This window comes from Oxyura jamaicensis, chromosome Z (genome assembly GCF_011077185.1).
Source record: "Oxyura jamaicensis isolate SHBP4307 breed ruddy duck chromosome Z, BPBGC_Ojam_1.0, whole genome shotgun sequence".
Classification (NCBI taxonomy): domain Eukaryota; kingdom Metazoa; phylum Chordata; class Aves; order Anseriformes; family Anatidae; genus Oxyura; species Oxyura jamaicensis.
Genome location: NC_048926.1, coordinates 20,839,093 through 20,866,375, shown reverse-complemented (window position 1 = coordinate 20,866,375; position 27,283 = coordinate 20,839,093). Strand labels below are relative to the sequence as shown.

General features: G+C 40.2%; 1 protein-coding gene across 1 annotated transcript in view; it reads left to right on the top strand.

Annotated features, from left to right (window-relative positions):
• The first annotated feature begins 6,840 nt into the window (after positions 1-6,840).
• The window catches only part of PDE4D (phosphodiesterase 4D), a 651,373-nt gene continuing 630,930 nt past the window's right edge, over positions 6,841-27,283 (top strand). Inside the window, exon 1 of the mRNA XM_035310825.1 lies at positions 6,841-6,930. The gene's annotated coding sequence lies outside the window, so the exon portion shown is untranslated. The remainder of the gene's footprint in view (positions 6,931-27,283) is intronic.

The window sequence follows — 27,283 nt, the reverse complement described above, 5'->3', positions numbered from 1 at the left end:
TTATGGAGTGCCCTGAAAAAGGTAAAGTGCAGGCTCAGTGTTTTTTTTTTTTTTTTTTTTTTTTTTTTTTTTTTTTTTAATTGCTGTTGTTGTTTGGTTCTGTTTTTTCTCCTCCTCTTCCTAACAGCCTTGCACTCTTCTCCCCTTCATAGTGACTTGCTGTGTGTTTATGTGTCTCACCAACTGCCTTGTTTTTTTCTGCTGTTAATATCACTCTGCACAGATCTCTTGACTCACAGCACCTCTGAGAATTGCAGTAGTCAGGAAACGTGTTGTTTTAATCTTCCCCACTCTGTTTTCTCTGTTTTGTACCAGGTTCTATTTATAGGAGACCAAGATCCAATAAATAGTTTGAATATGTCTACTTTTTACAACTGGGAGCAATGAAAGAAGAGCCTGAGATTCCCAGGTTAGGATGGGGAGAGAGGTAATGGGAGAATCCACTCATTTTCACTCCTTGGGAGCCAGTGCTCGGCCCCAGTGATGCACTCCAGCAGGCTACCAAGTCTGTGGGCTTGTCAGTAACATGTTTAAATAGTGACTGTATGCGTCAGTCCTTAGTCTGTTTTATGGGCCAGCAAGCATCAGATCCTCCCAGCCACCACTGAAGCCTTCAAGTGGCAGATATCATGCATACATTTTTCTCAATATAAACATGTATCACCATTTTCCCCCTCCAGGAAAACTTCCCCTGCAAATCCTCTGCAAAATGCTACACAGTTTCTGAAATCTAGTGTTCAGAATTTGGAAATGCCAGGCTCTATAACTAGTTTCTACCACAGTTGCTGTCTATGCTCAAAGAATTCCAAACTTACTGCTGTGACTGAATGCATCAATTCTGTGTGCAACTACAGAGCTAGCATTTTAAAACTTTCTAATGATTGTGTTCACAATGCAAACAAGTTTTTTTTTTTTTAAAATATTTTTATTTTTTATTTTTTTATTTTTATTTTATTTTTAATACAGATTTTTCTAGGAACAAAACTGTAAGCTTTGTAAGGCTTCCCCAGCTAGGCGCTTAGTAGGTTAGTTGATAGGGTTGTAAACATACTGGGTTTATAGCTTCTGAATTTGATGGTTCCTTTCTTAGCTTATCTGGCATGTCTGAGTGTAAGGTTTACCATCCTTTTAAAGTCATGCTGTGTTAGGCTCTCAGAGATTGTTTCATTCCTGACCAGATGTCAGTAGTTCCTATGGGGAAAAGGAGCCCCTTCTTATGAAGACTTATCCAAATCAAGGAGTCTCTCTTCCTGATATTCATCTGTATTTCTTACCTCTCTGGGAGAGACAATACATTTTGTATTTTGATATGTTTGTCCCCTGTCATGCCATTCCTTGGATCAAGCTTCCTATGTATATATATAATATAATCTCTTGTTAATGAGGCTCATAGTGAAGTCCCACTATCTTGTGCTATTTCTGAAATAAATCTATTATGGACCAGAGAGTGTGGGTAGACTGATTTCCCTTGGCTTTGGACTTTCCTTAGTCTAAACATGACTTTGTTTTGTAGAAGACCACTGAGATTTAACAATTTTCAATCACTGCTGGCCTGGGATCTAGGTAATACAACTTAGCATTAAGCTGATTGTACAAATGCAGGATGCTCAGTCATACAGTAGCAGTTTAAATAACCTTCTGGCTTCACAGGTAGTTTAAAAGATATAACTCACTGCATTTAAATAGTGATGAAGATGGGCAGCTTGTGGCTTAAATCCTGGAGTAAGTCTTGGAAGAAAAGGATTCCTTTCCATAGTCAGTGATCATGGGACAGTTGCTTAATGTTGTGTAATCCCTTGGCATGTGTGAAACTGGAATTCTGTACTCCCATTATTATTATTTTTTTTTTTAATAAGTGCTGTATAGGTTTTTCTTTTATTTGTACACAAAAATGAGTCTTATAGAGTCTGAGAGATCTAGGCTTTATAAAATAAACCCAAAAGATGCTAATAAAAAAAATTACCTTTTCTATCCCTTTTCTATTCCTTCCTCCCTGACCTCTTCCCACCACCTATTTTTTGTGGTGATGGTGGTGGGAATGTTTTCCACTAAGCATCCAGTGCAACTTTCAAATCTGGGACACTGGGTTGAATTAATTTTCAGTCTGACTAGGTACAGCAGTTCTATTAACAAAATCAATATTATGTAGATTTTTTTTTTTTTTAATCAAAAAATAAAAATATTTACTAAATATCATGTTGTCTTAGAAGTTCTTTGGTGTCTTCAAACGTCTCCATCTGAAGCACAATACCAGCAAGTCCATACAGTACAGCAGGCTTACATACTAAGGTGCAAGTGGTATAGACAAACTATACAGCACTGTTCCTCCTCTATGCAAAGCTGATTATCTATGAAAATTTCTTGCATTACTTCTGTGTTAAAGTTGTCAGTTAACTCTGCATCTAATAGTGAGTTTAGCACTGGATGGGTTTGTTAATATTCCTCTGAACAACTAGTACAAATGACTGCTTGAGATACTAAATGACTGTATGTATTATAGGATTGCCGCCCGCCCCCCCCCCCCCCCCCCAAAAAAAAAATATATAAATAAATAAATCTGCCAAGTGAATTCTCTCTTCTGCTTGTTTTTGTAGCTACACAGTAATCTTAACTAGAGGTTACTTTTGTTTACTATAAGCAGGAGTTTCAAATTCTTTTATGTACTGTTTTGCTAAATCATCACAATTACATATTGGATGTGGTCCATCTGCTTCTGACGTAGGCAGTGTATTCATGGATCATATGTTCCATTCCTTGCATATTTTCCATGTTTTTTTGTGCACTGTTTGAAAGATTTCCTGCACAAAACTACCATATAGAGTACAATTATATTTTATGATCTATTTATTGATGTTGCTGCTGTTTAAGTAAAATAAGTGACTGTAGATGTGAATAAGTTTTGTTTATTAAACTATTGTATATTTGTTTATACCTCAAGCAACACTTGTTTCCTAATATTATCAGAGTAACCTTATTCTTCAAATTGCATTCAATAGTGTATTATCCCTGATGATTAATCAGATGAGTAAATAGAGTTTCTTTTGTAGATTGGCTGCAGATCACTGCTTGCATTGTTCTTACCTTCAGTTTTCAATGCTGTCATATTTTGTAGAATCTCCCTGCCATTTTTAGAGCTTGGTATAGTCATAATATGCCTTTCTCTCCATATATTTTTTAAGTCTGAATGGCAAGGGATGATTTTATAGTTACCCCCTTCTATATAGTTATTGTATGTATAGCTACTCCATGCAGAGAAATAATTACCATCACATCCATATGAACTTCGTGGACTGCAAGTAATCCTAGTAAAGCTAAGCACAAATACTTTCTGCAGAACCAATTGAATGCTGTGGTTGTTCCAGCCTGTATGTATCAGTTCACCTAAAGTTCAGACAATCTTGGAACTGCAGGGATAGTGGAATGTGAAAGTTAAAGGATGAGCAGCATGACCAAGTATGTTGAGAAAACTAAAACACATTTAATATATATTATATATAATTTTGCACTCTTCTTCCAGACAACCTAATTGCCACTGACATGAGTAGACTATTTTCACAGGTTCCAGCTTAGCTAAGGAGAGAGGAGGAAGGAAGCAGAGACAGTGAACCCTTTCCCATGCAGCCAGCTGCAATTGCCAAACTGCCTCATGCACACCTAGGTGTGCCTGCCTCTTCCAATCAGTTAAGCATTCAAAGTCTACTGTGCCTAGACACTTCCACGTATGAAAATGGGGTTTCCCTTCAGTCTGCCAGAAAGACTAACCTCCAGGCAGATAAGTGTTGAAGCTCCTACTTGATACGCTTTCCTTTCAAGCTGCGTGCTATAGTGTTTAAAAAGTTTTCAGCTAACAGAAGTATTTTAAATATTGACAAAGAGAATTGGTTTATGGGTGAACCATTAAAGAAAAAAAAAAAGGCAGAGGCATGCATTATTTTTAAGGCTGCTGACTTTCTGAGTAGATATGACATTAATGCCAGTGTGGCAGGCCCAGAAGCCCAATAAATCAGGAAGTTCTGACAGACAGGAATAATTACACACAGAAAGCACCTATTATGGAGGTGAATAATTTAACAAGATAGGAAAAATGAAATGCCAAGGATATGATATCTTAAGTAGTGAAGGATTAACTTTATTGCCCTAGCTCTCACATTCCAGTTATTCAGTGAAAGTTTTTTCTTTGCTGCAGATATCATTTCACTAAATTATTTGGTTATAAATGTAACTACAGAAAACCAACAATGTGATACTCTGTAGAGTTACACAGTAAATAAGGGATTGGTACCAATTTATTTTGGTACTGCAGTGGATTTTGTTTTCAAAACACTGAGTGTGGGTGTCAGGCTGTACATCTCCTGCACTGGTGGAAATGGAGGTAATGCTTTTTGTGAACTTGAGAAGAAAATCCAAAGACTGCCATTTTCTTAACGTGTAGGAGAGAGTTTTTTTTTTGTTTGTTTGTTTTGTTTTTGTTTTTGTTTTTTTTTTTGAGAGAGAGAGAACTGGAGCTAGCACCTTCACTTTTGAAGTGGGGGGAGTCATGAAAGGAAGCAGAAGGTGTAAGAGGGGTGTTTTTGGCAGGGAGGTGTGGGAAGAACTGTTTGTCCTCCCTGCAGAGCCTGCTGTGGTCTCAGTGGATGGTGGGGAAGAAGGGGGGACTGTGAAGTCTATATGTGTGAGAAAGGCAGTGTTCTATTTGAATTAGCCTGAAAACAAGAAAGTAAACAAACAAACAAAAAGCAAAGACAAACAAGCAAACAAAAACACACAAAAACAAACAAAAATAACACCACTGCTTATGTCTCTCTATGCATTCACTCATCCCTTTGATTAATGAATTAGATCCTTTTCTTTGGAGGAGCCTTTTCCTCAGTTATTGTGGAAAGAAACTAGATGGTAATTGCTTTATTTTCCTCATGTTATGGCACCAGAAAGCTGAAACTGAAACAATGTTTCTGTTTCCTTTTCCTTCTCCTTTTTTTTTTTTTTTTTTTTAACCTTTCCTTCTCCTTTTCCAATTAGATACCTGGCTTGCAAAGGTGGTCATCTCAAATTCCGAGTCTGAGAAGCCTTTATAAATTTTTAATACTAGTTTACTTTGTTAAATGTTGAATTTCACCTTTTTTTTTTTTTTTTTTTTTTTTTAATGGTAATTTTTCATCAAGAGCTATTTAAAAGGATGCAGTGCTAAAATAGCTCATGATTATTACATGTAGTGATATACTGGAGACCTGGGGAGGTGACTGCTTAGGTATGCAAAAAGACCTGATTCATGAGATTAAAGGCTTCCATTTCTCTAATTCAAGTAATGATGCCCAGCAGGACAAGGTGGTCCAGATGGTCATCTGCAGCTACTAGCGGTTTCCTGGGTAGATATCTAAAGCTGCAAAATATCTGTAGAAACTGACGAATCTGAATGTCATGACTGCAAACACTGGAGTGGATTTTATCAAAGATGTCTTGCCTAGTAGATTTCTGAAATGGTTATAAAGCACGGATTACAAGAAGGAGAAAAGGGAAGAATTGTGAAGAATAACTGTACGTAAAAAGGATTTAAAGATGAAACAAGCAAACATACACAACTTCTACCCTTGTAAAGTTCATGCTAACTCATCCCAAAGTATCTCTGTTTTCATTCAACATTACTAGGATTTCTGTGTAAACAGCCTGACAGCTCCTTTAAAAAAATGTAGCTTTCCCTGTATTAAAATATGTCTCATGCTTCTTTTGAGAGTAAGTAGAAATTAATCAACTTGAAGAATTCAGTGGGCTTGTGTACAGGAAGATAGTTCTGTAAGGACAAAATTTGATTCTTGTCTTGTCAGATCCCTAAGTATTTTTCCTTAGGTGAAACCATATATATATATATATATATATATATATATATATAAATTTTATTTTTATAAAATTGGAATTGAAAATGAGATGTTTTATGTTAGCTTGAAACAGTCAAGAAAAGTTACTCAGTATAAAATGTCAAAGTGTTGTGTGTTTATTTCAAATTGGTCAGCCCCCCAGTTCAAAATCACAGAATTTCCCAGGAGGGACAACTTGTTCTGCATATGCTGTAGTGTGTAAATCCTGGCCTGTCCTAGATTGCTTCAAGTGTTTCTGGTTTTGGTTATTAATTGAAGACATTCTTGTTCTTTTCCTTATCTCTCTGGAAAATGATGGTCTTTTAAATCTTAAGCCCTTAATTTCTTTAAACTAGGAGCATGCAGATGGCTTTCCGGTAAGGCATGCTCATTAATGCACTGAACAGCCACCTGTGGTCTGAAAAAAAAAATCTTACTCTAATCAGATTTTATGGAAGGACATTTCATATTAAGCAGTAACATTATATTTAAATTAAGAGCAGGAGAGCACTGAAACAATTGCATAGGAAATATGAATTCTCTTTGCATAGCTTTCTGCCAATAATGTTAGAAAAGAAAAAAATATCAGCTCATAAGGATGATGGTTCTCTTCTGAAATGCTTTAGCCGATATCACAAGTGTCTGAATATAATACTAGACATCTGAATTTAATGGAAGATTTGCCCATTGATTGAAATTTATCCTGTTGTTTCAACAGCAAAACTGTGATTTTTCTCTCCCCCCCCTTGCCCCTTGTTTCATGCTCCCCTCTCTCAACACAGAAAGCAATCCTAGATAAGCAGATTAATATGTGGGATAGCTCCTCTTCATTGTTCTGTGCCGCACTTCCAGCTTTTTGTAGCCAGTTGGACTTGTTAGGAGGAGCTAACTGATTGGTTGTTTCCTGGGCTCCGTTTCATAAATTATAGCCCAGCATGCATGAGCATGATTCCTACAGTTGCAGTAATCCAGAGGCCTGTCAGTTCCTGACTTTATGCATGTTTATTTCTACTTGTTTTATAATATTGCCCTGGAATTTCCTGTCTTAGATAGCTTGCTATTGCATCTTCAGGACTCTGTGAGTAATTTTGACTTTCTCAACTTTGTTAATTAAGTACTGTAAACAAGAATGCTTGTGTTTGGGAAGTAGTTCATTAGTACCTAACCTTTGAGACTCTGTGCTCTATCAGCTCAGGTACAGTTAACTTTCTAGCTCTTCTGTCAGGGCTAATGCAGCTTCACGATGCTGTGTGTGGTTAGTGCTGTTGTGGTTCATTCATTTCTGAAACCAGCTGTGTTTGATCTTCATGTTTTTGTGCTCCTGTAGTCAAATATAATGATGTTGCTTTACCTAATCAATGAGTATCATGTGTCTTCTGCTGCTGTCATGCTTCTATACTGTTTGTACGTTTTACAGTTGCAACTGTAGTCAAACTATTGAAGGAATGCACAGTATTCTCAGAGTACTATATAAATATCCGCCGCCCCCCCCCCCCCCTAATCTTTACATAAGAACAGACATACTGGTAAAAAAAGCTGTGTTAACAGCTAGTATATTAAACAACAGTATAGCTTAATTAACCCCTTTTTCCTTTTTCACATGGTGCTACAGTGCTTTTCCTAATCTGTAGGGGTTGTTTCTGTAGCAAGCCAAATGCCAGCATGTTCACACATTTTAAAAGCAAAAACTACTCACAGTGAATTAGAAACCAGTGGGAAATGCTGTTCACGATCTGCAGTTTAATCTGATGGAGTTATCACAGTGACTCCCTTGTTGGTTTCCTGAGATAGCCGGGTGTTACCTCTGTGCGACTGGGGTTTAAAACAATGGAGCAGCAGATTGAAATCAGAAAGCTACCAAGTTAGTGCACTACACCTCTCTGGTAAATGCTACAAGGTCATATTTGTTGCTTTAAATGCATTAGTTCATGCAAAGGACTTTCCACATTGCTTGTTTTTCCACTGGAAACATCATTTCATTGTGTGGTGTAATAAAGCTAGCGTTTGTGGGTAAATAGCTTGAGTTATACTAAGAAGTGCATACTTTCTGCCAGCAGGATATAAGCCTACACTGTTCCTTAATAGCTTTCCCTCTTGAAGCTGTAGCTTTTCAGATGGATTTGTGTAAGTAAAGAATTTTAAAATAGTAGAAGTTCTTCAGGCAGGTGTCTTGCTTTTGCGCTGAATATTATAGCTTCCAGGGGTATAAAATGCATTTGCAAAACTTCTGTAAATGCATTTCATCAGCAAAGACATTATCTTTTGAACCTGAAAAAAAGAATGCAATTTTGAAATTTCATTTATCCTTATTGTAAAATTATAATTTCATGTAGTGTTTGGCTACATTTTTGACTTTCAAAAAAGTTAGAAAAGAATTAATTGTTGAATTTATGTTTAACATTGAAGTAAAACAATTTATTAGTGGCTTTATGCTTATTGAACTTCTTTTTGTAAAGAATGTGTGTTTGTGTGTGTGTTACTTCCAAGGGTCAGTTACAAATACTGTGTCCTGGAGTGAATGCAGTATTGCTGTTTGTACCTCTTGCATTGTAATGCATAGAATCAAGCAGATGATCACAAAATGAAAGTTAATTTTGCTGTGATACTGTTGAAAGTACTTTTGTTAGAAGTGGAACAGCAAAATAAACTGTTTAGTTCCTCTAAATTGCTTTATGAAGTTGAACAAAAAAGTGTGCTGTTCATGCAGGTAATATTTGAGATAACTCCTGACAGCTCTGCCGGAGTGGTCAGGTATAGTAAATACATACGCTATTTATGTATGTAATATAAAACCTAAACTACAGTGTAATTCATTTGACTGAGAAGGTATTCCTTTAGTGAGTCAATGATTTATAGCATGAATTACAGCTTTCTATGGATATTTCTAAAATAAGAAATCCAAAGTAGTTCTCTCAGAAGAGAAATGCTGGTCCAGCATAGTTTCTCTGTGACATATGCAAAACAGAGGGAAACAACTTGGTGAGGCATTTAACTTGGAGAATGTGGCGCTGTGGTCTGAACAGCCATGTGACTTGTCACTTCTCATTTGAATGAATGTTATCTCTGCCATGAAAGTTTTATTTATTTATTTATTTTTAAAAATCTAGTCTGGTTATTTAACTCTGAGTATTGCTACTTTATTTGAGCTCAAAAAAAGTGAGAGACACCAATTTATGGATAAAAAAAATGCAAGTTTTAAAGTGAGTTTCTTAAAGTAACATGTACACTGTGATCTCAAGAGGAGCAATGTGGAATATCAGTCTTCTGCTGTAGCTGAGAACATGCACTGTTTCAATACTGTTAATACCATGTTTCCAGGAACTGGACCTTTACTGATACAGAATTCTATAGGTGAGATTTGGAATCTAATGTACTGCAAGCAGTGCCTACAGGCTGGATCAAAGTCCTATTGTGCTGGATGTTGTTCAAACAAGTATTAAAAGGTTGTCCCTGCCCCTGTGAGATTATAAACCAAACAGGATGGTAGGCACAGGATGGAAGTACACACAGTTTAAACATAACCTTGGGCAAGTCACGGCAGGTCAGCAACTCAAGAAGGAATGAAATCCTGGGATATATCTGCGATATGATGTTGTATTAGACATACCTGTAGCAAAGAAGTGGGGCACTGGGGGGTCCGCGACAGAGCATCTGCTTGATCCTAGAAGCAGTAAAAGGTATGTTGTGAGAAGGGTAATTAGGGCTTTTTCTGGACTAGGACCGAACATTGTACTACTTCCTGCATAGAGGCTTCCTTAATTCAGAGTTCAGTGTCTCCTGGACTATACAGACTCTTCTCAAGGGAAACTTTGTACTCTATTACATTACATATTCCAATACTTTGCATCCATTTTAGGAAATCTGGACAGATGGATTTTTCAGAAATTTTCTAAATTTTTCACAATTGTTTAGCAGAGTCTCAGATTTGCATTTGTATTTAGAACATGCCAGAGGCTTTTTTGTATAAATTAAAGGAAGGGTGGCCCAAGTTCTACCTTGAGTTCTACTGTTTGTGTTGTATGCATTAGTATTTGACCTAAGCAGATAAAATTCATGCATGTTTGTCTGCTTAAATGTAAGACTGATATGAACAAATGCTTTTGTACATAATTTGGATGAGCTTATAAAAGGAACTAAAATCCCCTTTAAAACTTGAAGGTCTGACGCTTTGCTAGTGAACTATCAGTGTAAAGCTCAGGTATCCATTGCAGCAACATAATTTATGTGAAAACTCTGATATGCTTTGGAAAACACTTTGCTAAACATTTTGGTTATGAATTTTCAGAACTATCTGCTCAGTCCTGCACTAGAGTCCTGCTCTGCATCTGTGTCAAAGCCTCCTGATGGGCAGTTAATTCTAAACCATTCGCAGTCAGTAGAAGCATTTCTTCCAGTTGTGCCTCTGTGTGCCAGATGTCAGCTGTGGGAAGAAACCCCCACCCCCAAATTAAAATCAAACCAATCCAAAACAAATCAAAACAAAAACCTTCCTTTGGTCTTCTAAAAACAATGTACCCATCCTAGCCACTGCCCTTCATGTAAACAACTGACAGAAGTGATCCTACAAAACCACAGAAAAGCATGAACAGTGCTTAGTAGGGCAGTTAGTGCAAGCCCTTGCTTCTGCTAATAATTCATGGCAGCTTTGGGAATTAAGCAGAGGTTTACTTAACTAGAGGCTCTGACAGGGCCTTATGCCACTGTGGCTGTCTAGTATCTCTTGAATTACAACATTAAGGAACTTTAAGTCTGGCACTGATAATGCTGGAAATATGCTGGTGTTCCTCAGTTTTAGAGATCTAAAATACTTTGATTTCACAGAAGAAACATATTGACATGGCTGGGTTGTTGTGGTTTAATATTATAATCTTTCATGCAAGAGACACAAAGTTCACAGGAAAAATAATGCTTTGTCCAAAGTGTACAGCAATTCTCATTTGTTTGTGGTGGTCAGTATACATTTCTGAATTACCTCTGCATAATATAAAGATTATTCTAGAGCGTGAACAAAAATAAATAGATGAAGATTTACAGCAACTTTTTTTTTTCTTTCTTTTTTTTCTTTTTTTTTTCTTTTTGAATGGGACAAGTGTTCCTTCCTTCCTGGCTGATCATTTAGAGTCACAACAATATTGGAAAAGAAAAAAATGTAGTAACATCAGTACAATAATGTATTATATCCTCTTCAGACAGCATAAAAATATATTAGTGGTATGTGTCTGTTGAGAGATCTCTTGTCACATTTGAAGCTGTTGAGCATGTGAAGAGAGAAGAGGAGAGGAGAAGAAAACCTACAAGGGAAAAAAACGAGTTTGATAGGAGGGAACAGAAGGGACGAACTGGGAAAGTTAAAGATAAAATTAGCTGTTCCAATGAAGATCTCCAAAGTATCTCAAAAAAAAAAAAAAAAAAAAAAAAAAAAAGTATATACTCTTCAATGAAGCGTGTGATGCAATTTATCCCAGAGGGGAATAAGAAAATCTTCAGGAGTATTATTAATGAGGCAGCTCTTGGCAACCTTGTATAATTTTATCATTACAGTCGTTTTCTGTAAACAGTCATGCAGTGCATGTACTAAAATACAATTCAAAGTTGCACGGCTGGGTGTTCATAACAGGTGAGCATTTACATTTTTTCTATATGAGGAAAATGCCTTAAGCAAAAAGGGTACAGGTTCTCTGCATGTATTTACAGTCTCAGGGTCAAGGACAGGGTTGCTTTAGCTTCCTTTCGTGTCCCTGAAAGAGTAATAATCTGTTCTTTTGTCCCAGCTTGCTTTCCCTGAATGAAAGTATTGGTGCACAAAGGAGAATGCAGATATATTTCTGTTTTCAGGCAGCAACACATTCTCCCCAAGTACCAGTGCTCCTGGCTGCTGCACAGAGAACTTGCTGTTCCTTCAGAGGCTCACTGGATCTTACTGTTCACCATACTAGAAATGAGTGTCTTCTGCATTAAATAACCTGCCAAGGAGCTTTACCTGCCAGAATGTCTTGGATAGCTAATAAAGATCAGGTCTGCTATAGCCTAGGATCTAAATCATAGGACACACATATTCTGTTAGCTTTCTTCATGCATCATGTTCTCATTTCTGTCTCCTGTTCTGCCAAACCAATACAAACCAAAACATTTCTTGAATTTTCATTATCAGAGGCACTCTAAGGACTGCAAGCATAATGTATGGAGGCTGCCATACTCAAAAATTAAATGATTCCATCTCAGCAATAGATTTGGAAAGATGATGAAAGAAGAGAAATGGCTTTATTATCTGTATGGAGTTTGTTGTGTATACAACCAGCTGTGGATTGATGTCTGAAGGGTTGATGTGTGTATGGAAGTTGCCAGAGGGCAAGATAGAAGCTGAAGTGGAGGACAAAAGGAAAGGTGGCTTTATGGCCTGCAACAGAAAAGGATCTAGATGGAGACCTCCTAGGACCTGCAGGGCTGCTGAACTGTTTGCTGAACTGAGCTGGCACAGCCTGAAAAATATTTAGTACTCAGTTTCATCAGAAAAACAAAGTTTAGAGAATGTAAGGAATGTGAATGCCACAAAAACAGATTAATCAAATCTACACTTGTCTGTGTCTGTGTTTATCCCAAATAGCTCTCTTATAACTTAAACTTTATGGTTATTGTTTAAAAGAAAATGAAAAAGAAAATAATTACAATTGACCACTGTATGTACATATTTTACTCAATAGGAGAGAGGAATACAATTGATTTTGCTTGAATAGCTGAATTTTGATATGTGAGCCAATAAGTTTTCAGTGAGAGTTGTATTTTCCCTATTTGATTATTCTGTCTTACAATTTTGAAAATGTAGGCCCTTACTTAACATTATGCTCCTTAGCATAAATGTTTTATTTTGCATGTGTTATTTATGACACACACGCAAAACAGAGTTAATGTGGTGGTGTACACATATAAAAATATACATGCACAGCTTAAAATTGAATTTTGATGTTGACTTTGTTTACTGGTTTTAAATTTTAAATGTACAAATTCATTCAATTCATACCAAAATGTTTTAGTATTTTTAAATTAATCTTAAATAGTTAAGAAGTTGAAACATAAACTTTCTATTCTTTATTTAATTATCTATGGATCTGATCCTTCAAAGCTCTTTGAGATTTGGGTATTGATGTGAAGGGTTCTAAATTCATTAATTTACAGATAACTAGTCTGTGTTAATTTCCATCCTTCTGCCTCTTCTTTCCTGCCTCATGAGTAAAGCAATATGGAAGATAAGATGTATGAGAAAGTGTTTTTTCCTTTAGTCTGTCATGGTTTTGGCTGAGAGAGAGTTCATTTTCTTCCTAGAGGCTTTTCTGATGCTGTATTTTGGACATTTGATGAGAATATTGATGTATTTAATTGTTGCAGAGCAGTGCTTGCACAGAGCCCAGGATGCTTCTGCTCCTCGTGCTGCCCTGCCAGCAAGGAGGCTGGGGGTGCACCAGGAGCTGGGAGGGGACAGAGCCAGGACAGCTGGCCCAGACTGGCCAAAGGGTTGTCCCACACCATGTGGTGTCATGCTCAGCAATAAAAACTGTGGCTAAAAAAAAAGAAGAGGAAGGGCTGATGGTGTTTGTCTTCCCAAGAAACCACCACATCTGATGAGCCCTGCTTTCCTGGGAGTGGTTGAACACCTGCGTGCTGGTGGGAAGTAGTAAATGGATTCCTTGTTTTGCTTTGCTTGCACACTGATCTTGCTTTACCTCACAAGCTGTCTTTATCTCAACCCATGAGTTCTTGCATTTTTACTTTTCTCATTCTCTCCCCCATTCCACCTGGGGAGGGTGAGTGTGTGGCTGGGTAGTGCTGAGCTAGGGCCAACGCACAACAACATGTGATGCATACACAGACATAAAATTACTGTTAGATCCCTATGTGTATAAATCTTCATTACACAGAGAAACACTATAAAATCCAAAGTAGATGTGTAACTAGTCGTAAAATTAAATTGAGGGCTTGCTTTTTAATATTCCACTTTTCAGAATCTGAATACTTTATACAGCTTCTGGAGTGAACTCACATGGAGGCTTGAACATCTGTGGCCAATCCATTTAAACAGATGGCAAGATCTGTGATGTCCCAGGCATTTGCAGTGTCTGGCACAAGTGTGTTTATACATCTACCTATCTTTGGCCATTAAAAAGTCTGGCCTTGTTCCAGCCATTTGGTATATGAAATTTCTAGCTGCATGCTTCTCTATGACTTGAGGGATGTGAAATCTGTTATTTGCCTCTGTTATCTCCACATTGGTGTTTCCTATGAAGATATTTAATTATGGACAGGGGGGGTATTTGTTAATTACTGGCTTGTTTTATGAGGGATTCTCATATAGTGGATAGAGAACAGCATGCGTGTATATAGTAAATAAAACAATTAGCTGAGACCTGAAAAGACCAGTTATTGATAAGCTGTGTATTTAATTAAAATGAAAATGTATCAGATCATCTACCTGATGCCTTGCTAATCAACATTTTTTATTTTTATTTTTTTAAAATTTAAACATAAGACTCTGTTTGAAAAACATCTGTTGCTCTGAATCATCTGTCCAAATTTATTTGGATGAAGCCAACTACTCCTGATGGTAAAACAGAGTTTGAGAACATAAACCTTAGTCATTACAGCCATTTCCTGAAGTGTTCTCACAGAAATAATATTAAAGTCCTTTATGAAAACATTCACACTCAGTTGCCTGGTCATGTGTCGAGCTGTGGGGATATTGATATTTCAATAGGAAGAGAGTGATACTACTGGCATTGCCCTCAAAGCAACAATCTTCTAGTAATATTTCTGTGCAAGAGAAATTATGAAAGATAGCATTTAAAATTCACAAAGAAGCTAACACTGGAAAATAACTTCATCAATGCAATGGGGCTATAGGGCCTTCTATTTCCAACTTTGGACTGTAATAGGAAAAAACAGCAATAGCAGAAAGAACGAAAACAAACAAAAAACTATTTTTCTGCAGGGCATTTAGCATCATTTGTTGGTGTAGTTTGTAGTATGGGGAAAAGAGTCTGGAAAAACGCATGCAGCAACCCTTTCAGAAGCCATTAATTGAAAATCCAGGAAATGTCTTCCTCACTTAAGAATGCATTTAGCAATTGGACTGAGAGATTTGAAGGCAATGCTTTATGGCCTGAAGATTTTTCTGGATGTCTTGTCCTAGCTTCTTTCTGAAATGCTGCACTTACGTGCTGTTTTTAACAGAAGAAGAATTTCATAGTTTTGGTTTTTATTTTCCCCTAGCTTCAGCTACTGTCTCTTAATTCTATCTCTTTGTGAGTCTTATTGCAGCTTAAGAGCAAAATATCACCTGCTAAGTCTGTTATTAATGTGTGATAAAATTATTATAAATATTTTCCAGTGCTGGCTAAGATTCTAAGGTTTTTAACTTAATCCCTGGTTTCAGATAGTCTTGATCCGTCTCAGCTATGTGAAGCATTTCTTTAAAATTTCTCTCTTCATTTGAAGCTTTTCACCCTCAGAAGGTTTTCATGGCTCATCACAGTTGTCACATTCAGAGATATTAAGCAATTTACCATGTGTCTGTGTAAGTGTTAGGATGGTCTGTTCTTGAAAAAAAAAAAAAAACACACTTATTTTCTTCTATATTTGTTCTCCCTCAAATCTGTTATTTCATGATATTTCTAAGATCAAAATTCACTGCAAGGTGACCACTAAAAGTTATAAATGAGGTTTTCTGATAGTAAGCAAAGTCTGTGTTGTTATTGGGATCTATTTATTTATTTATTTATTTGAAAAGGTAGTTGTTTGCAAGACTGCTGTGTCAGAATCCCTAATCACCTCTCTCTGTCTCTGGAGGAAATCATCTGAAATGATGTTAGAATTATGATTTCTTGCAGAAAATTTCCTGCAGGTGAAAATTTTGTAGTACAAAATGTGATGTGTCCACTGTGCTCTGGAGTCTGGCAGGAGCACTTAACAGGTGTACCTAAGGGTATGAAGCCAGCTGAAAGGTTAAGGGAGACAGACCTGGTGAACCCTTGTCCTTTCCTCCTGATGGGAATGACTCCTGTGATATGCCACCCTTCCAGTTGTGCCTGGCTGTCATCCCACCATGCGAGCCGGCACAGTCAACAAAGTGTTTGCTGTTCCCATGGAGGATGAGTGGTCCAGGATTCAGGCTTGCACCCCAGCCAAATTTTGTTTGGATTTCAGGAGTACAGGTCTATCTGCTGTGTTTTGTCTTCATTTTACAGTCGTATTTTTTTGGGGTAACTTCTCAGCCTATACTGATTCACTGGCTCTCTGACAGGCTCTCTGCTTTCACCAACCAACTGCCCTCTGCCTAATGCAGTTCCACGAAAAAAACCTGGCAGGTAAGAGGAATTCCTTTTTCCAGATTAGGGACTGTGTGTGCTTTCCCTCTTGTTGGATGCACACTCTCTGAAGCACCCGGTGACAGTGACTTTGTGACTGTAGCTTTCAAATGGCCATCTCTAAGTGACCCTGGGGGTGCAGATCTAGACCAGCTTCCCTTTCCTGCTTCAGTTGTATTGCTCTCAAGTGCTCTGGGAGTTTTTTTGCAAAAAGACTTGAGAAAACTTCAAGTTAAACTACACGAATTGAGGTTTTTCCACAGGAGCTTGTGTCTAGGCTCATTGAGAGGTTTATATTTACAGTGCATTGACATCCCAAAGAAAGAACACAATGTTTTAAAGCATGAAAGAACTTAAGTTAATGATTTCAGAGGAAGTATGTGATTGAAATTAGGCAATAATGCAACACCTTGCTGTATTCTGTTAAAAATGCATTTCAGAGATTCACAATAAAAAGGTTGAGAATGTAACTTTCCCCCTACTTTGTAGTTTGCACTCTCTTTATATTAAAGCTTGCTAGTTTTTGCTGTTCATCAGGATAATCCATAGCTAGCTAACTTAAATGGCTTTTTTTTTTTTTTTTTTTTTTTTTTTAAGCGTTAGAGTGTTTTCATTGATTTGCTTCACACCACAGTATGTCTGACATCAGTATCTCCAGTAGTACACATGTACTTTAATTTGGATCAAGTTTCTGCCTTCTTGGTCAAAAAATAGAAATAAAAAATCTTACTGTGCTGCTTCAGGGAGTTGATTGATAGGGATATAAAGTCAAATGTCCAAATTTTCAATCTATGGTTCCTTGGGAAATCTGAAGTAACATATTGATGTTGCTTCTGGGAGTTAGTCCATGAACAGAGACTCTGTGAATAGAAAATTGTTTCTGACTGATAAAATGTATAATACATATATAATATGCATTATATATATACATGTTACCAGGCAAAATAATTCTGGCCCTGAAGCTACTATTGAACAATAAAGATCTACAGGTGCTGCTTTGTGTGTAAAATCTTGCTGACACATGCATTAAATATTTTAGCGTGTTATACTCTGTGATGATCAGATATTGACTAATGACTAAGACAGCTGAACTGAGAGGCAAATCATACAATTATGATAGAATGGCAATTTACAATAAAATATTGGTTTTATCATTATTCCTTTTTTCCCTCCTAGTTGCTACTTAAATTCATTTTCTCATCAGATTTGTAAGTGATCAGGTGTCAGACAGTAATTTTGGAATTCAATTACACTTTTTATTAATAAAAGTCAGTAAAATAGCTTATATAAGACCATGTAAATCAAGCTGCAAATAGCTTATTTTAAAAGCAGCATAGTGCTAAAAGCATTTATAATATTAATCCATTCATTAAATTGCATTTTAAGCTTGATCATCCCAAGAGCCCTAGATTTAAAGCCATGGCAAGAATTTACACCATACTCAAGTCAAAGGAAACAAATATAAATCACCACTGTGTTGTGCACCTGGTCCCTGATTTTGGTTTGGATTGCTGAAACCAAAGTGCAGGTCACAGAAAACATGCAACTGTAGGAAGATTTTAGAGCTAATACTACCAGTTCCTACTGTGCAGATGACTCAATAAGGGAAAGAGTGCAAGGCCTGGGCAGCAGTTTCAGCAGCATTTTCTGCCTCAGGGGCAGTCCTCTGCAGAATTCTGGGTTTAATTTCATCTTTTCTATGGGATTTAAGTCTGTTGGTTATAGCTATCTCTGTGTGTCCATGTATCTCTTTTCCTCCTGTACTCTAATGCAGTCCTTTGGCAACATCTCCTATACTTCCTCATGTCAACCTACCACAGCTTTTTCACTCTTTTATCTCAATAGCCATGCTGATTTCCATTCTGACAGTCCTCCATTTCCCCTTCCTGTTAACTTCTCTGTGTCGTTCCTTCTCTCTTCTCTTCAGGCATTTTGACTCCCTGATGCATTGCTGTGGCTGCTTATGCCTTAGTACTCGCCATGTCTCAAAATCAGTATCAGTCTTGGAGAGGAGAGTCCTGGTGGTTACGGAAATATATACCTGGTCTGTATTTGGGATGTCAGTCTGTTATAATTCTGTCTGTACATGTGTCAACTGCATATCCTTCTCAGTCTTTGTGTGATACAGTGATGTCATATCTACAGAAGCTGAGATAAGGCAGAAGATGATCACTTAATCCAAGTCTTCTGAAAACAGCAGCAGGACTCGGTCCCTATAGTGCATATGTCATGTTACCTGTTATTCCTCCATGGCCTGCCAAGGCTTTATTCCTTTGAAATATTTACAGGGCTAGCTGAAAGCACATCTCTAATGTGTTTAATTTATCCAAATTCTCCTTTCATTGCATTTTCCAGATTTGCTGAACTCTATGGCCAACGTGTGTCCCAAAATTCAGTTTGAAATAACAATCTCTTAAGGGAAATTTCACTCCAAACAGATTAAATTTGGCAAAATTTATCAGCAGAAGAAAAATAAATTCACATGAGAGGAGTGGTAAAGAAACTTTATCTAAGAGGTTCAGTTTGAAGGTACTTAGTAGCCTTTATCCCGTGTGCCATATTTCTGCAAGGATGATGAGACAGGTGCTCACTTCAGAGATCTTTGAGAAGAGGAGGTCCTGGTGTCACTCAGACATGATGGCGCTAGGTTTGTTGGCAGCCAGTTTCACAGTGATGAAATGATGGCCTCTGTGCTTTGCTTCCTTCTGTAGATGGGAGCTGGTTTACTTGTTTGCCTCTAAACCAGTACAGGTGTGCTGTCATCTGAAAAAGCACATCTGTGTACTACCAGCATTAGCCTGGCCTGAGATACAGCTGACCATTTGGATCTTGAATTTCTCTATGATTCTTTCCAAATAAGGCTTAGAATTCCCCTCTGCTTTCTAGTCATCTGGTTTTAATCTCACTTTTTGAGAAATATGTTGCTGATAGGTACAGAGCAGATTCTGTACAAAGAACAACATCTTACCTTTAGTGTAAAGTTATTTTAGATTTTTTTTTTTTAAATCTAGGTTTTGTTTTAGAGATTTGCTGGACAAGCTCAAATAAAAACATGGTTCTTCCTACTCAGATGTGTATTGAAAGCATTTTGCAAGACTTTGGACAAGCATTTTAGAGAAAATTGAACGTCTAGGGAATTATTACACCAAATTTCTTAAGGTAATGTTATGCAAATTATGTAAATGTTAAGTAAATAAATTTGATATTTCAATTTGAAATTAGTTTTTTAGTGAATTTGAATTAGTTTTTGTTTGTTAAAATAAAAGCTTAAAAAAAACACATGGAAAGATTTTTTTTTCCTGCTTCAGTACCATGTGTATGGTGAAAGAAAACGGAACAGTTTGCTTAAACAAAGACAGAGTTCTTTTAATTGCTTAAGAGAATATCTATGTTGTTGAATATCTGACCAGTCCTTATGACACTACAAAGTTGTATGTGCAACTTATATTCAGTAAAAAAAACATATTCTGTGTCTAACAGTCTTCTGTTTCCTTTTAATTACAGTAGATAGAATCACAGAACATTAAGTTTGGAAGGGACCTCTGGAGGTCATCTGGTCTAACCTGCTCAAAGAAGGTTAAACCTAGAGCAGCTTGTCCAGGACCATGCCAAGTTGGTCCAATAATGTTTCTGAATACTTTACTTAGTTTCCTTCCCTGTTTTTCTATTATCTTAATATTTTTCCATTTAAGACAAGGAACCTATGAAAGTGCCTACCATTGTCTGTTTGACAGAGATAATTTCCTTGGTGGAAAAATATTTTTCCAGATGATTGTGCCCTTTTAAAAATAAATAAAGAAATAAGTAATAATAAAGAAATAAATAAGTTCCTTATAATAAAGAAGGACAAAAATCTCTCAGGCTATTGATACGATAAAGCTGGAAAATTCTTTTAGAAATATGTTTGGAAAAAACAGGAGTATCTCTGGGCTTGTCCAATTATCACAAACACACAGGCCTGAGAAAAGCATTATGCCTACAAAATAAGGTGTTTTAGAACACATAACAAGGATGTCTTCACTCCAGCCAGTAAAGACTGGGTCATACGGGAAAGAAAAATAGTATGTGTCTGAGTTTATCCCCAAACAGTTTGTAGAGTAAAGGTTATTTTCATTCAACCATGTATCTCTAGAATGAGCAGACTCACTATTTGTTGACCAAAAGATAAAAGCTCTGCAGATCTTTGTATGTACTCCTATAATAAAAATACACATTGCCATATTGAGAAGAATGTAGCGGTAAATACTTGGATATTTACCTATGGTGGAGTGTGGGAACTGCCTACCCTACTTTGTTCTTTACTTTTGTTGTTCTTCCTTTATTGAATGTTTGTGTATTACACAGCTGTTAGCATTTGTAATTTCCAAATAAGTCGTCGTATGTCCTTTGTATAGATATTTCATTATGCAAAAGAACAGAGATCTAAACCTAAGAATCAACGGAAAAAAAAAATCTCTTTCAAAATAGTAGATAAATTAAGTATTGTAAAATGTTTTTTTATGTGATTGGACTAAAAATTACAGGCATTTAGAAGTTGCTATAGAGTAAAAAAGGAAAACCAAATGAGGGACATATCTAAGAATAGTAATTTACTTAGAAGTCTTTCTCATGAGAAAACAATTTTAAGTAGGAAATGAAAAATGTGTGAAGTTCAATACAGGCTTTCTTGGGGGAAGGCCCAAAGCAGGATGGGGAAGAAAACAGTGCTGGGACAAATCACCTGCCTCAGCATGCTGGCAGCACCCATCCTAATGCAGGCTATGGAGGTAGCAGACTTCTTTGCTGACAGACTTCTTTTCCTTCTTCTTGATGTCCACCAGGAGCCCAGGTGGGCTTCTGCAGAGCTGGCAGGGGTCAGCTGCAGCAGCTGTGTGGGGAAGCCTTGCAGGCTGCAAGGGGTCACTGCCTCCTGGGCTGTGGGAGACCTGACAGGCTACAGGGCAAGAGCATTTGCAGGTGGCCAAACACTGTGAGGGGATGCTGTTCATAGGCTGGTGGGAATGTGTGAGGCCCCCCGTGAGTGTTCTTGTGGAAGGCCCAAAGGCGGGACTGTGGGGTGGACATTGCTGGATGGGGAAGGAAGAAGAGGGCTCAGTGAGCCCACTTCTCTCTATGCCCAGGTGTCTCAGCCTCCATGTAGTGCCGTTGTGATAATTGAAAGGGTTCCTCTTGTGCTTGGATGGCTGACATCTGCATCACTAAAAGAGCCACAGCAGCCAGTGCTCCAGCTCAGCTGAAGCGCAGGTGCTTGGTTGTCGGGGAAAATATTAGCTCGTGGGGAGAGCTTGATCAAATGTCTGACTTTTGTATGAAATGATTGTGATCAACACTGGTACCTGCTTTCTGACTTCAGAGGTAGTTTTATTGGTGTGTTGGAAAATAAAATAAAATATCAGAGAATGGTTGAGGTTGGAAGGGTCCTCTGGAGGTCTTATTGTCCCACCCTTCCACTCAATAAGGCTAACCAGGTGTCTCAAGACCATGCTGAGATGGCTTTTGAGTATCTGCAAGCACAGAGACTGCGCAGCTGCTTGGCAGTGCAGTTCTGCTTGCCGTTCCAGGGGGTGGTTCTTGTGCAGAGCTGCTGCAGGACGAGCCTGGCTTTGGGAGCAAGAGGAACTGGGGTGCTGCTGCTGGGCCAGATGAAATTTGGGTGTGGAGGCAGCGGGGTGGAGCCAGCGAGGCCAGAGCTGTCCTGGCAGAAGGAGCGGCAGGCCTTGAGGACCCTCAGCCTGGCTGTTGGTGGATGGGGTTTGGAGGCTGCCGCCCTGGTGCTTGTCAGGCCCCTGCTGTTCAGTGGCTGCTCCTGTCAGGGAGCTGGTTTAGTGAAGGACTTGTTAGTGTTAGGTCAGAGGTTGGACTAGGTGATCTTGGAGGTCACCCTCTTCCTGGCGTCATTCCTGCGGCGGTGAGTGGACAAGCTGCACGTGTACTGCTGGTAGTCATCGTCCACTTGCACTGTGTGCAGGATGCGGTCGATGGGCTGCCTGCAGAGCGCACACGGATCTTGTGGCAGCCCACCGCTGGATGCAGCAGAAGCAGAAGGTGTGGAAACAGGTGTAGATATAGGCGGTGTTTCTGGTGGTGCCCAGGCAGATGGGGCACCACTCCCCTGCCGCTGCCTCCAATGGCCCCGCTTGCTGCATCTGTCCTCTGCCAGCTGTTCCTGCAGAGCTGCTCTGCTCTAGATCCTCCTCGGCACGGGATGGAGTGTCCTGCCTACCAAGAGAGCCCAAGAGATTGGAGGTAACGTGGAGGTGAGGGCTTCCTGAAGGGCCTTCTTGAGGGCTGAAATTCTTCTTCTTCCTCCTCATCATCATTGGATTCAGCAATGTGGGCCACCCATCTCAATGTCTGTTCTCAGCACCTGCCTTTCTCCCCCAGTCCCAGCCCCTCCAGTCCCCCCGTTGTCTCCCAGGTCAGCAGCACGGCTGGAGTTAGCAGAGGGTACCTGAAGGAGGAGGTCAGAGAAGGTGGAGGAGCTGGCTGGGCATCATTGATGGTGCCAAGGACCCTGGCACCTTCGTTGTGCCCGCAGCCCCGGGACAGGTGCTGTGGGGACCCAAAGCACCCCACCAGCAAAGAAAGCACAAAAGTGCAACTCAGGAAAGCCTGGGATGCTCCTGGAGCCTGCACCCCACGTGTCTGAACTCACAGGAGTCCTGAACCAAATGTACCCAAGTGCTGCCCAGTGAGGACAGCAGCCCCTCCAAAGGGGAAAGCCTGCTGCTTTGCAGGGCATTTGCCATCTTGCCACAGCCTAGCGGCGGTGTTTAACCTCTGACATTCTGGGTCCCATGGCAACAGGCTGCTGAGCTCCATGCTCCAGCAATGCAAGCAGGGAACCCTGGAGATGTCCTGCGTGCAAGGAGAGTGTCCTGACTCGGCTCCTCTGAGAGCTGTCAGAGGGACTCACCAGATGGGCTCATCCCTTGTTGCTAGTGGGAAAGTCCTTGTGGGCAGGTTGTTCTGTTGCTCAGTCACCCGCACAGTAAAGAATCATAGAATATCCTGAATTGGAAGGGACCCACAAGGACCATCAAGTCCAATTCCTGGCTCCACACAGGTCTACCCAAAAATTCAGACCATGTGACTAAGTGCACAGTGCAAACACTTCTTAAACTCTGACAGGCTTGGTGCTGTGACTACGTCCCTGTGGGGAGCCTGTTCCAGTGCACGACAACCCTCTCGGTGAAGACCCTCTTTCTGATGTCTAGCCTAAACCTCCCCTGTCACAGCCTGACACCATTCCATTGGGTCCTATCGTTGGTCACTAAAGAGAATAGAACGGTGCCTGCGCCTCCACTCCCCCTCATGAGGAAGCTGTAGGCCATGATGAGGTCTCCCCTCAGCCTCGTCTTTTCCAGGCTCAACAAGCCAAGTGACCTCAGCTGCTCCTCATATGTCTTCCCCTCTAGGCCCTTCACCATCTTTGTAGCCCTCCTCCAGGCACTCTCCAATAGTTTCATGTCCTTTTCGTACTGTGGTACGAAAGGCACACAGTAATCAAAATGAGGCTGCACCAGTGCTGAGTAGAGAGGAACAACACCTCCCTCAGCTGACTAGCAATGCCATGCCTGATGCACCCCAGGATACCGTTGACCCTCCTGGATGCCATGCTGGTTCATATTCAGCTTGCTGTCAACCACAACCTCCAGATCCCTCTCTGCGGGGCTGCTGCCCTGCATCTCTTCACCCTGTCTGTACGTATAGGCAGGGCTGCCCCTTGCCAGGTGCAGGACCCGGCACTTGCTCTTGTTAAACTATATGTGGTTGGTGATTGCCCAGCTCTCCAGTCTGTCCAGATCCCTCTGTGAGGCCTTTCCACCCTCAAGAGTGTTAACAACTCCCCCAAGCTTAGTATCATCAGCACATTTGCTCAAAACATTTTCCAGTTCTACATTCAATTCATTTATAAAAATACTGAAGAGAACTGTCCCTAAAATGGAGCCTTGGGGAACCCCGCTAGTGACTGGCTGCCAGCCTGATGTGGACCCATTTGCCACAACCCTTTGAGCTGTACTTGTCAGCCAATTATTCACCCATCGTGTGATTTTTTATTTTATTTTATTATTGTTTTTTTTTTTAGCTGTATGCTGGACATTTTTTCCACTAGGATCCTATGGAAACTGTGTTCAGACAGAACCTGTCGTGTTCCAGTTGTGACCACTGGCTCTGCTTCTGTCACTGGGCACCACTGAAAAGAGCCGGGCTCTGTCCTCTTCGCACCATCCATTTAGATATTTAGATATTTGTACACCTTGATGAGATCCCCTGAGCCTTCTGCTCTTCTGGCTGAACAGTGCCAGCTCTCTCAGCCTTTCCTCACAGGAGATATGCTCCAGTTCCTGCATCACATTTGTGGCCTTTTCATAGAATTATAGAATAATGTAGGGTGGTAAAGACTCTGAAGATTATCAAGGCCCATCTTTAAAGCTTGATCAATGTCCCATTTTGAAATCAATTGATTCTGATCATCACTGGTACTTTTCTCACTTGAGACATTGTCTTTATGTCTTTATGAATGCATTTAATGGGAATGTATGGGGTAATCTGCTAAAGTAAAAGTTTTTGGCAAGCACCATTGTACTCTGAGAACTATGTATTTCTTTATATGTTGTTGTGATTTAACCCGGCCGGCAGCTAAACACCACAAACAACCCTTTCAGTAAAGAAGTTCTTCCTAATAGCCAACCCAAACCTCCCCTGGTGTAACTTTAGCCCATTCCCCCTTGTCCTGTCACCAGGCATGTGGGAGAATAGACCAACCCTCACCTCACTACAGCCTCCTTTCAGGTAGAGTGCAATAAGGTCGCCCCTGAGCCTCCTCTTCTCCAGGCTAAACAGTCCCAGCTCCCTCAGCTGCTCCTCATAAGACTTGTTCTCCAGACCCTTCATCAGCTTCGTAGCCCTTCCCTGGACTCGCTCAAGCACCTCCATGTCCTTCTTGTAGCGAGGGGCCCAAAACTGAATGCAGTACTCGAGGTGCGGCCTCACCAGAGCTGAGTACAGGGGGACAATCACTTCCCTGGACCTGCTGGCCATGCTGCTGGCCTTTTTGGCTGCCTGAGCACACTGCTGGCTCATATTCAGCCGACTGTCAGCCAATACTCCCAGGTCCTTCTCTGCCAGGCAGCTTTCTAACCACACATCTCCCAGCCTGTAGCTCTGTTTGGGGTTGTTGTGCCCCAGGTGCAGAACCCGGCACCTGGCCTTGTTGAACTTCATACCGTTGGCCTCGGCCCATCGGTCCAGCCTATCCAGATCCTCCTGCAGAGCCTTCCTACTCTCGAGCAGATCGACACACGCACCTAACTTGGTGTTGTCTGCAAACTTGCTGAGTGAGGGTGCACTCTATCCCCTCGTCCAGATCATCAATGAAGATGTTAAAGAGGACTGGCCCCAGTACCGAGCCCTGGGGGACTCCACTAGTGACCGGCCTCCAACTGGATTTGACTCCATTCACCACAACTCTCTGGACCCGGCCATCCAGCCAGCTCTTAACGCAACGAACCGTACGCCAGTCCAAGCCATGAGCAGCCAGTTTCCTGAGGAGAATGCTGTGGGGAACAGTGTCAAATGCCTTACTGAAGTCAAGGTAGACCATGTCCACAGCCTTTCCCTCATCCACTAAGTGTGTCACTTTGTCATAGAAGGAGATCAGGTTCATCAAGCAAGATCTGCCTTTCATAAACCCATGCTGACTGGGCCTGATTGCCTGCTTGCCCTGTAAGTGCCGCATGATGACACCCAAGATAATCTGCTCCATGAGCTTCCCTGGCAGTGAGGTCAAACTATCAGGCCTATAGTTCCCCAGGTCTACCCTCTGGCCTTTCCTGTAAATGGGCATCACTTTTGCTAGCCGCCAGTCAAGTGGGACCTCCCCCGATAACCAGGACTGCCGAAAAATGATGGAAAGTGGCTTGGCCAGCTCCTCCGCCAGTTCTCTCAGTACCCCCTGGTGGATCCCATCCAGCCCCATCAACTTGCATACATCCAAGTGCTGTAGCAGGTCACCAACCATTTCCTTGTGGATTGTGAGGGCCACATTCTGCTCCCCATCCTCTTCCACCAGCTCAGGGTATTGGGTATCCAAAGAACAACTGGTTTTGCTGCTAAAGACTGAGGCAAAGAACAGTGATAATGAAGTGGTAAAGAAAAACTGGCAGTGTGTATGTTGGAAAAGTGAGTATAAAGAGGTGATTCTTCTGTTGACTGAGAACTCAGTATGGTTTTCAGATTTCTGTAAAATGCAATTGAAATGGCAGTAGGTCCAGAAACCGGAGCAATACTCTGATTCTGAGAAGAGTGGAATTACCATGAGTACACATAGCAGTGCTGTATATTGTATGTGTGTTGTATGTATGAAGTCTTTAAAGACTGTGCACAAATAACTGTGGTAAATAGCCAAAGATGAGAACTACAGGGTAGTACTGCAGAGAGATGTGTTGATCATGGCCTAAATAAATCTTAGAAGTAACAGTGTAAATTAGTTAGTACCGAATATTAAATACAATACATTTAAACTGGATGACAGTATCCTTAAAGATGAAAGGTATAGCACAAAGAATCGCGGGGACATAGAATGAATCATAGAATGTTTTGGTCTGGAAGGGACCTTAAAGATTACCTGGTTCCAACCCCTTGCCAAGGGCAGGGATAGTTCCCACTAGATCAGGTTGCTCAAAGCCTCATCCGACCTTGAACAATTCCAGGACCTTTTTGAACTGCATGAGGTTTGTAGCGGCCCGTCTCTCAAGCCTCTCAAGGTCCCTCTGGATGGCTTCCCTCCAGTGCGTTGACCTTACCACACAATGTGGCAAACTTGTTGATGGTCCACTCAATCCACAGTCCATGTCACTGACAAAGACATTTAAATAGTGCCAGTCCTAGTACAGGCCCCCTGAGGAACAGCACTTCTCACTGGTCTACACCAAGACATCAAGTCATTGACCAGAACATTTTAAGTGTGACCATCCACTCTAATCCTTATCTACTGAGTGGTCTGTCCATTAAATCCACTTCTCTCCAATCTCAAGACAAGGATTTTGTGCCAGACAGTGTCAAATGCTTTGT